The sequence below is a fragment of the Halichoerus grypus genome, unplaced genomic scaffold, assembly GCF_964656455.1.
Source record: "Halichoerus grypus unplaced genomic scaffold, mHalGry1.hap1.1 HAP1_SCAFFOLD_214, whole genome shotgun sequence".
Taxonomy (NCBI): Eukaryota; Metazoa; Chordata; class Mammalia; order Carnivora; family Phocidae; genus Halichoerus; species Halichoerus grypus.
This window is the reverse complement of record NW_027555140.1, coordinates 8,454-20,095: the sequence shown is the minus strand read 5'-3', so window position 1 is coordinate 20,095 and position 11,642 is coordinate 8,454. Positions and strand designations below refer to the sequence as shown.

The 11,642-nt window shown below is 43.9% G+C and overlaps 1 long non-coding RNA gene across 2 annotated transcripts; it reads left to right on the top strand.

The window, feature by feature from the left end:
- Positions 1 to 457: 457 nt before the first annotated feature.
- Positions 458 to 9,488, top strand: LOC144380830 (uncharacterized). Of its 2 annotated transcripts, XR_013445023.1 has the most exons (3): positions 458 to 1,693; positions 3,651 to 4,595; positions 9,164 to 9,488. It is a non-coding gene; the product is annotated as an uncharacterized LOC144380830 (long non-coding RNA). The 2 variants fall into 2 exon arrangements; XR_013445022.1 differs by having other exon boundaries at positions 458 to 4,595.
- The last annotated feature ends 2,154 nt before the right edge of the window (positions 9,489 to 11,642 follow it).

Here is an 11,642-nt window from a genome sequence, read left to right as displayed (position 1 = left end):
TCTGCCTAGGAAGTTCCAGTATTTCCATGTCATTTACTGTAGACTGTTTGTTGTCCACGCTTCTATAATATGCACATTATAGGGGCCCTCAAAGGGGCTGGGTTGGCCCCTTTAAGGACATCAAACCCCGAGTCACAGCTCTGTGCTCCCACGTTAATAAGTTCTCTCCATACTGACTTATATTCTGTTCCCTGTCCTGTGGGACCAACATTCTCAAAATCCACTGGCACATATATTATCTCACTTCATGCAAGTACATATGAGCCAGGTCCTACAGTTTCTTCTGAATGTAAGGCATTTCCCACCCAAACCAAACTGTATTTTTTTTTCTTGTGCTGTCACCTTACCTAGTCTTACCTACCCTTGTTATTAGTCCGATAGTAATGGAAGTTAGCAGAGATTAATGTTGAATAAGAGAAGCAACATCTGTTTGGGTGGCTGCCTTAGATGAGGTCTTTGCAGGGTCTCCAGGAACAAGGAAGCTTCTCCAGTAGCAAGAGTTAGGGGGCTGCTAATGCCCAGGTGAGGTTTCAGGGGATTCTGGGTATTCAGTGTTCTCATGCTCGCCACCTTAGTGTGTCTCGGGGTTCCACTTTTTCTTTGTCAGATCCATACGTAAATATGGAGAACCGTAAATTCTGTGCGTTCCATCTCCATGCGTCTCTGCCAACCAACAATTACGGTCAGGGCCTGATGTTCCACCATCTGCCTTATGACCCCAGGAGAGGAGGTCTCCTCGATCCAGTAAGTTAGGGTGGGTGACAGGTTGGGCTATCCCATCAGACACACACACACACCCATGATAGAGAACCAGTTCAGGGCCATCTCTGAGCCACCTTAACAACTGCTCATGCTGGGAGGTATCTCAGAGTCTACACAGCCAGCCCCCCAAATCCGGCTGCACACCCCAAATGTGATCCTGGTTCAAGTGGAGAAGAGATGCGTGTTCTAGGCATGTTGCCCTCTTCAGTGAATGCCTCAGGCACAAATGACACCCCAGGAGGGACCAGGTCCTCTCCCTTCACCCCAAACCAAGAGATACTCACAATCTCACAAGTATGGGAAAATCCAGGGTTCTGGTCTCACATATAGGCAATCAATCCATGATGCCGATAAATATTTCTCACTAAGAATGTGAAGGAGAGCATCACAGTCATCTTAGAAATTAGATTGTCACCTGGGTCCCAAGATTGTCATCTTCTTTCTATGGCACCTGAAATTTATCCTCAGATCAGAGTCTTAAACCACATCTTACTTGCTCTACTGACTCACAATGCTATGGATGGATGGATGGATGGGTGGATGGATGGATGGATGGATGAGTGGGTGGATGGGTGGGTGGATGGATGGATGGATGGATGAATGAGATAGTGAAGAAAATATTAGAATGTAGAGCCAGATCCGGCTATATGAGAAGGCTGAAGTTGAGTGATATATTTGATTCAGAGAGACACAATGTTTATGGAAGAACTAAAGTGTGTTGTTCCAGTGTACAAGGTCCACATAGAGCATGGAGATGGTGTGTTTCCAAGTACTTTTCAGGGCCATGAAGATGTCACTGTGGATTAGCCCAGGCAGAATGCCTCAGGAGTCATTGGTGTCTCTCAGGCAGAGCCCAAAGAAGGTTCTGGTGGGTCTGAAGCTTACACAATTTGGAAGGCCCTCTTCTAAAATGATGAAAGCAAGCATGAAAGTGAGTATTTATTTAGGGTGAGAAGAAAATTCATAATAAACTTTAAAAGATGATGACTAAATCACTGAAATTCCAAAATAGTATGCGCACACACGCACACACGTATGTATGTGTATGTACATATATTATATATACATATTTAGAGACACCAACTATGTAGTTGTACAATCTAAAGTATGAAACAGAAGTTCAAGGTGAAAGATACAATGGTTTTGTTGTGAATCAAAACAGCTAACTCTTAACAAATTTTACACACACACATCTCACGGCCACATGAACACATAACGTGGGCCTGTGAGTGACAGTTGACTCCCTCTAAGAATAAAAATGCACTCAGGTTCGTGTTAAACCTTTAGTGTTTATTTTCACAACAAGTTTTAAAAGTAAACTAGCTTTTCTGACATTTTTTTTTCCTCAAAAAAATCTTGTTTCAAGTTAGGATAGCAATTCATGGGCTTCAGAATTTATCTTTTAGTGAGATGTGTTTCATTGTATTCTGACAACAGCCATATTTAGCCAAATGGAAGATTTTCTGTTGCCCATTTCTGAGTTCCCAGGTCCTCGTCCATCTGTTGCTCAAGCAGCCTGGAATGACCTACCAGCCTGCAGTTATAACTGTTGGAACCTGTCAGGGCTAGTCAATGAATAAGTCAAAAGAGAAAGCTTGCTTGGTATGAGACAAATGACCGTGTTTTAGGGGACACAGGTCCAGGACAAAGCGCACGCTTCCCTGCAGTTTGTGTCACTTAGATGGGCTCCTAGCAGTGAGCTTGAATTCCTAGGTCTAAAATAGCTAAACTGTGTGTATGGTTACTCTCGTTGTCTTCCACGTGGGGATAAACCTCTATGTGTAAAGCATCCAGTCAGTTAGGAGGACAGCCAGGAGGCTGTCTGTTTTAGGAAACCACTTAGCCACCGAACAAGAGCTACTTCCCTAAGTGGAATCTTAGGGAAGCGAAGAGTTAACAGTCTTGCACAGGCTGACAAAATGTTTACTGCCCGTTGAGATTTCGTTCATCCACTTGTGGACTGCATGCAGATGACCCATTGACTTTGGATTCCAGACTGCTTTTCCAAGAACCATTTGAAGGTAGTGACAATATGTAGAAAACATCTCTGCTGTTGGCTTCACCCCTCGGGGCTATTTTTCCAAACAAATAAGCATGGCAGATCAAATTCAGGAATTATCTCAAGAAGGAATCCAATCATTTACACTGAGGCGTCGCAAAAAGGATGAGAAATCCACGTGAAGTTTCTGTGAGCATCTATCCTGGATTTCAAAAACGATTGTTGCTTAATGTCTGACACCAGGGGTCCTTGATGTAATAAAAAGAATGCGCATCCTATATTGAAATATGAAGTACTGTCAAAAGCAACATTATGAAAACACCTGGACAAGTACACATCCAAGGGAGTAGAGGGAAGTAGAACTGTTTGCAGTATTCTAACAAATTAGTTTGTGAAGCGTTTGGGAACCAGAAATGATGATGGCCGTGCTACCCATAAGTGCTAGAGATTGCTCCAAAATGAATCCAGCATGTTCCCGGGGTCTCAGATTTACAGAACATATTTACATGCCATAGAGAAAGGAAGGAATCACACATTTCATGCAGACAGGGCAGTGAGAGGTCGCCCTGCTGAAGCGCGGGCGCAGGAGGAGTTATTTAGCTTTGCCCCTTGTTGCTGATCTCTTTCTCACTTCCTTGAGGATATGTTTATCAAATAGCTCTTTTTCCCGGTAACGCACAGGTGGCCCCCGCAGGTACTTCCGTTCTGCCTCCTTGTAGCCTAATCCATCAAGTGCAGCGATTGAACAAATGATTGCTTCTGGCAGAAGAACTTCCAGAACGAAACTCACTTTGTCATCCCTTGTCAGAGTCAGCATTTTCTTGTCTATCTGTTTGTAGATTTCTTGTAAATGTCTCACCACCACATCCAACTGGTCTTCATCCTCCAGGTATGTTTCGACGCAGATCACGTACCTGCTTGAATTCAGAAATGATGCCAGCCACCTGGACTCTTTCCTGCCTTTGACAATGTCCAGAAGATGGTGATCAGCTCCCTTTCTTTTCACGATGAAGTCCACTAGCTTCTGGTTGGCTCGGTCCCGAGCAGCCCTCATGCGGTCAGGGAGAATTTTCTTGCAGGGCCTCTCCCCGCCCAGGGAGGCCTCCTCCTCAGAATCTTCCAGGTCGGCATAATTCACCTTTGGGAAATCAATCTCCACATCCCCGTCTTGGATGGCTTTCCTGATTGGGTAACTGATGTCGGCAGCATAATAGTCCAGGAAAGAGCCTCCAAAAGACCCGCGACTGAGCCCTTCTCTGTAGTGGGAAATCAGGGAGAAACACCAGTTCACGCTTTGCTCGTACGCTTTCCTGGCTCTCTTCATCAGTTTTTCTTTCTCTTTACAGTCCAGATGCTTTAATCTTCGAAGAGGGACTCGAATGCCACTCATTTCGCCGTGCATGTTTGCCTCAATCAAAAGCACCCTTGCAGTCTGCTCTGTTTGGCTGACACTCTTTACCACCGCTGGCCAAAATGGGTGATCCTGAAATTTGAACCAGACCATCATTCCTCCTTCAATGGCACAAGGCTCCCGTGGAAAAGCCATGCTTGTCGGTTGTCCCATTTCCTTGCCGACATCCTTTTGAATAGCAGTGGTGGGGCCGATAGCCTTTGAGTTGACGGAAGGCTGAAGTTCTTGCAGCCCTTTCTCAAACTCTGGTACCTGCAGCTTCCTTTTTCTATTTGCCAGACGGAGTGAATAACGCAGCTTCGGGTTAGGGGCACTGGAGGATGCTGCCACACCTTCCAAGCCTGGCTTCCAGGGACCCTCTCCGTGGTCCCCAACATTCCCGGAGAAGGCAGAGCATTCAGAGGAGGCAGCCAGGGTCTTTGGGTAGGTGTCACGTGCCTCTTCTTTCAGAGCCTTGGGTACAGTGAGGTTGAACCCTGGTGGCGGAGATGGAAGGGCGCCTCCATCTTTAGCACCTGTACCCTCCTCCTCGACTGGGCAACGCAAGGGCCTAACTCTTGAGGTGTCCCTCTTTCCCTTGCCCTCTTTCTCCCCTCGCATTTTCCTTGGAATCGGAGTGACGGTTCTGTGTGCCTGTGGTCGGCCACCGTCTGGGGCGTCCTCACCCTGTGAACATACCAGCAGCGATTTGAGTTTTTTGCTTTTCCTAAGACTCCTCAGTAAGTTCCCTTTGGGCTTCCGGTACTTTCTACGAGATCGCTTTTGTGGTCCCCTTTGGGACGGCTTAGTGGTCTCTGGGTCATCTGATGCTCTTGCTGGACCCAAATTTGCTCTCTCATTCAGAATCTCCAGTGCCACTGTAAGAGCGTTTCTGTAGGGCACTTCCTGTCCTGGTGGGACACTGGCCTCCGACTCGGCTATTAGCAAGGAGGTAATGTATTCAACTTGAGACTCATTTAGGATCTTTATGTCTGTGCTTTTCACTTCAATTTTTTCATCTATGGAGAGTATCTCAACTTTTAGAGAAAGTGCCCCTTTCCTCTTATTTTTTGGTGAGATCCTAGATCTGGACAAAACCTTTGCTGGCCAAAAACGGCCTTTCCAATTGCATAGGACATACTCAGCATCCATTATGATTTGAGTTTCCTCTCAAGAGGTAATTAACAGAGGTCGTGAGGTCTGGCCATCATACCCACAGGCACGGCAGGTCTTCCCTAAAGCAGTGTTGTTCACCACACCTCTTTGGCCTGGGACCACAAAGGGCTTACGGCTTGCGTGGCCTGTCCTTCTTCACCTGAATCTCCCAGGGTCGCTGGAACTTGTGTTTTGAATGGACTATACTGGAGAATACTGGAATGTGGAAAAGGAAAAGAAGAAAAGTATTAGAAAAAAATTCCTTTGGTGAAAGTAGAAGAACATTGGTCAATGAGAATTGATAAGAGATAAAGAAATATAAAGAGTGTGTATCAGACAGGGGGTAAATACATGGCAAGTATCGGGGGGGGGGGGGGGAATGCAGAAGATACCAGAGGAATTTTATTACTTTCCAAACCCAACTTCTTGCCCTGCTTGTTACTACTGCAATATTAAAGAGCATGTGTGTGGGGAGGTGGGTGTCATTTTCCAGATCTCATTTGTGTTATTGGACATCCTGTGCCTTTTGGGCTCTCTGGGGCTCATCCTGGGGGAATGCTTCAGCTTTCATTTTTCTGGGGGTGCGAATGCCACCCTGTGCACCCAAGGAAGCCAGAGGCGATCTCCAGCCTACAGACACTGAATGTCAGCACAGTGTTGTGTTCAAGAGCATGAGCTTAGAATCCAGAGGCTCACGAAGGTCATCGTGGTGGTTACTGGTACCATGCTTCATAAGGATTGCTGCAGGCATGGGCCATTGGCTGTGACCTGCCCTTTTTCATTTCTCTATGGTGGCTTAAAAGGCTGTTTCCCCTGCCCCCAGCACATATTTGTGTAAAGAAGTGGCTGTAGAGTGAGGAGCAAAATAAACCACACTGCAAGTGTCATCACGAAATGATTGCCAATGAAATGTTTAGTAAAACAGGAACGTCTTACAGAACACCACGTAGGTCGGGGGAGGCGAGGTTCTGTGAGCTGCATCTGTTGATTCACACACTCCAACTGCTTGTCCGGCAGACCCTTTACCTCTGCTCTGTGCTTCTGAAGTGCACTGTCCTTCCAGGGATCAAATGACAGCAAATGTAGATACTCAGGACCTCCTACGTACCTCTAATGTCAATCTAGAAAATCAGAAAAGCAGATGGGAAATTAAGCCAATGAGACGGGGATGGATTCATCATTTTCCCTTCCCCAACTCTGGAATGTAGCCCATTCTGAAACAGAAATGTTAGTTAAATCTCATTTATAATGTAGACATGTCTATTTGCTTCCTTCTTTTGCGTTTCAAAACTATTTCCACGTTAAGCTACTTAGTTTAGGCTAGTCCTCCTATTTCAGAACCGTGGGAACTACTGCTTTCATCATAGTCTTTTTTTGTCTGTCTTGGATGCATAGATTTAATAGTAGCAGCTTTGTGTGTGTGTGTCTGTGTGTGTGTGTGTGTGTAACAAAAATGGGGTCTATAATGTAAGTGTGTTTTGGTGTTTCTCAAGTAACATTAAATGGGTTTGTGGAGAACATAAAACGGGTAGAGAGAGATATATAGGAGGCAATACATTAAAGATGCTTACTGTCAATATGATGGTACGTGGGCTCGTCACACACTTCCGATGCATCCATATACACATGCCCGCACATATTACCTAGGACTACATTTCTTCACTCAAGAGCATATTTGATCACTGTTTCATGTGAATGCTGATTTTTCACATCGTTTTTGTGAATCTCTTTACAGTGTGGTTTCTCTGACATTTAAAAACTTTACTTAAATACATTTCAAACATTTAGATGTGTGTGATGCAGAAAGTGCAATTGTTCTCTCAATCCCTCTCCCCACCCCCGCAAGAAATACCCTGTGAATGGGTTCTACTTTTCTGTATACACTGTTCAAATATGTATTATAGTTCACTTATAGGTTTTAGCTCATCCATTATCAGTTTCAAATGGTATGTTTCACAATACAAAATATTATTTCCCTAATAAATGCATGTATGCACAACTTTGTTCACACATACTCATAGGCATAATATGAAATGTATGATGACTAACTATACCTACTTTGGGCATAGCCTGCACAAACTTTTTCTTGCCAGAGTGTATGATCATGCAGGTACTGTGTCCTCTGCTTTAGAGAACTCAGTGTGCTGGCTCTCAGAACACAGGTGTGATGTGAGGACACAGAACAAAAGGGAGAAGGAAAAACAGGTGATTCAGCCAACTGCAGTCTCCCTGCAGCAGGACCTGCCAGCCCCTCATACAGAACAGGAGTGCCTGAGTCACCTCAACTCCCACCAGATAGCTGCCCATCCCCAAGACACACATACACACACACTCACGGATATATACACACACCCAGAGTGATGACGTTAGAGACCCAAGATGCCTGATATTGGTGCATATAATCCATGCTTTCTGCTCTACACACGCATGCAAGTGTTTCTGCTTCCAGTGCAGATGTTATTTTCAGCTCCTTTCAGTTCCTTGTTTTGAAAATACACATGGAAAATCTAAAATGCTGTTTAAAACTAAAGTAGGAAAAATGTTAAGCATCAGTAATCTGACCACCTAGGAGGAATGTTAACTGCAAATATGTGGGTCCACAGACTCCAGCGTTTTTTATTCTGTTTGTACATATTTTCTATAAGATATTAAAAAGGTTTTAAAGCCATACCACCGATTTGAATATCCTCTCCTATTCACATTTGCGTACATCTGTTCAACTATGAAGCACTTTAATGGAGTAACTTCCAGCGGACAGCCAAAATATCAATGGCGGTTACTTTTTCCGATTACCAAAGCAATGCATCCTTGAGAGAGGCGATCAGAAGGGAAGGGTGTTAAATGAAAATATTAAATCCTAGATGGCCTTCTCACCATATGCTTTGGCCCATTGTCCAAACAGCTTCCATTAAGGGTTGGTACCTAATATTGCAGATGGTTTTCTTTTTATCTTTCGTACTAACAAGAGCACAGCTCTCTTCTTTCCCTCTAAAGATGCATACAGGTGGATGTATAGACAGGCAGATGACAGATAGATAGAGATAATGATATGTAAATGTTGATCCTCTTTTGCACACCAGGAGCAATGTCTTAAAAATAGAACCTTGAATGACACTAAAGTAACTTTTAAAGTAACCCCCAGGGCGCCTGGGTGGCTCAGTTGGTTAAAGTAACCCCCAATCCTCAGAGGGCTTGGATATGAAAATGTATCCAGTAACCTAGTCGGCGCTCAACAAGTATTTGCTGAATGAATGGGATAGGGAGATTCTCACCTTATTCTGAGGTGAAAACTCCATCTGACCCCAAGTTGTTCTGGTCTTGGTCACATAATAACAACTTTAATTTCGTAATAAAATCTCAAGGCTCAATTTCGTCATGAGGATGCCCAGTCTCAGGTAATAATTAAAATCCTAGCTTGGTGGGCGCCTGGGTGGCTCAGTCAGTTGGGCATCTGCCTTCAGCTCGGGTCATGATCCCAGGATCCTGGGATCGAGTCCCGCATTGGGCTCCCTGCTCAGCCGGCGAGTCTGCTTCTCCCTCTCCTTCTGCCCCTCCCACCCCCGCTTGTGCTCTCTCTCTCTCTCTCTCAAATAAATAAATATTAAAACGAAAAACCGGAAGGGGAATGGTATAAATAGCAACTCCGCAATCTATAACTTCACAGTCAATTCCAGACCATCAAGAAATGGAACCCTCAGATGGATCAGCTTCAACTTTTTAAGTCCTGGTATAACTTTTGTTCTATTCCATTTGCTCTTTGGTTAAGGAATGAAAGAGCTTTTACAATAAAATCCACCGGCCCATCTTGCGTGGAACGGCTTTTGGTAATGCTTCTAAAATAGACCTATTTTTTTCAGCCGCATACGTGTGTGAGGCAACATATTCTTCATATACTTCAAACAAACCAACAAAATTTAACAGACTGAATAAGGAAGCAGATGGAATACAGCTATCTTCTATGAAGCCAGACATTGACAAGACTTGCAAGAATGTAAAACAATGCCACTCCTCTTATAACATTTAAAAATTTTTTGAATATAGTTATTTTCTTTTTTTAATATCACTACCAATCTCCTTAGAACATAGTTATTTTCATAAAAATGTTATTATGTTCACATATAATGATTTTATTTTAAATGAATTAATAAAAATTTGAAAATTAAAAAAAAATGAATGAAAGAACTTGATGGCAATGAGTATTTATTTCTCCAATCAACGGCCATGAGTTTTGGAAGAATTATTTTGGAAGCTTTATTCCTTAACTCTTTTCCCCAGTGAGGGCTGTAATCACTTCCAAAGAAAGAAGAAGACAATACTCTGAAGGTATTGTCTCAAAATAAGGGCATTTTCCCTGATATGACTCCCGTACCGCCCCCCCCCCCACTCCCCAGAGGCAGGAGTTCTCTCATCTTTACCCCAACACCCCTTCATCCCTTCCCTACAATTACTGCTTATTTATTGGAGCTTTTTCTCTTTTTTTTTTTTTTTTTTTGAGAGGGAGAAGGGAGGGAGGGGCATAGGGAGAGGGAGAGAGAGAATCTTAAGCAGGCTCCATGCCTAGGGTGGAGCCCAATGCAGGGCTCAGTCTCATGACTCTGATGGTTGTCATGTCTGATGGATCAAGACCTGAGCTGAAATCAAGAGTGGGACGCTCAACCGGCTGAGCCACCCAGGCACCCCTTGGAGCTCCTTTTTTTTTTTTTAAGATTTTATTTATTTATTTGAGAGAGAGAGCGCACAAGCAGGTGGAGGAGCAGAGGAAGAAGCAGACTCCCCACTGATCAGGGAGCCCGACACAGGGCACGATCCGAGGACCCCGGGATCATGACCTGAGCCGAAGGCAGACACGCCTAACCGACTGAGCCACCCAGGCACCCCGTCCCCCTGGGAGCCTCTTTTAAGCTGTAGGTTTTGTGACTTTAAACTGTCCCCAAAACATGTCTTTCCACAAATGGACAAGTTGGCAGTCCCCCTTTTTTATTATAAAGGCACATTTTATGTAATTTCAGTTGTAAAAGAAAATACGTTCTTGCCTATTTTTGCACCTTTCCAGTGCCAGATGAATTCAGCACGGACTTTCACATGTAAAAGTTTTTAAGTTTTCATTGGGTTTGAGTTCCATTTGTAGAATAACTGAATGGGAATTGATAATCTTCCAACCTTTCCCTTGTGTTGTTCACTAGTTTCATAAATTCATAAAGGTCACTTGGAAATGTGGGCTATTTTTGTACAAACGTTTAAATGGCAAATATTACAAACTGAAAAATCATGAACTGTCCTCGGTTTTCTCAAAGAAGTGAAAAAATTAGGCTTGCTTCTCCCCTGCAAGTGATCAGCTACAACACTAAATACACATATACCTTCAAATTGCCAAGCTCTGCCTCCCAATTTTTCCTTAACAAAGAAGGAACCAGAGAAGCTACTCTTGCAGGCACACACCATCAAGAGCTATCTACTCAGAGAAGGAGAAGCATGAGTGCTTGAGCAAAGAGCTCTACAAAGGTCAAGGTTTCCCTCAGGGCCTTATTTTAAGACTAGAGTGACTTCTCTCCCATGCCTTTCACAAACTCAGGTGGTTTCTCCCATCAAGTAGGCCAACTTTCTTCCAAAGATGCTCTGTTACCCCTCCAGTCCCTATGACCTGCCACAAGGAGACCTCCACTACCGTCCGTAACACTACTGAAATCATGCACGGCATTAGGGTTGAAAAAGTCAAGGACAGCCTCCTCTTTCCAGCAGGCGAGACCTCCATAGTTACTAATATCCAGGCGAGTGGGCGAGGTGTGTATTTCAGAACGTACTGATTTCCCTGTGTCGTGCACAAGGAGAAAAAGGTGCCCTCGTTCACAAGATAAGTCACTGCATTGTAGGTTGTCACAACAACACTAGATGTATGCCAGGTGCTTGCTACCCATGGGGAAAGACTAACAAACCTATAATCTAAGCCAACAAGGGCTTGTTATGTCTCCAACACAAAGACTGATGCAGACCCTCATGTACTGACTCAGGAAAAAAAAATTCAGACAAAGAGATCTAACCAGAGACCAATTAAGTACAAATAATACGCTTTACGTGAAGCACACATCCACACGGAGAACAACCGTATATACTTCATCGTGGGATACAAAAGACATGTAAATGCAAGAGAAAAGTCTAGAATGGTAAACAGAAATGTCCCATGGCATTGTTCCATTGAAAAGAGAAGAAGAAAAAGGATGGAAGTGTGTGGTGAGTGAGGGTAGAGATCATCGTTTTCCGAACGTTTTAAAATATTACAGGGAGGACACATTTATGTGTTCATAGGCACCAAAACCTTACTTTACAGAGATTCTAAGG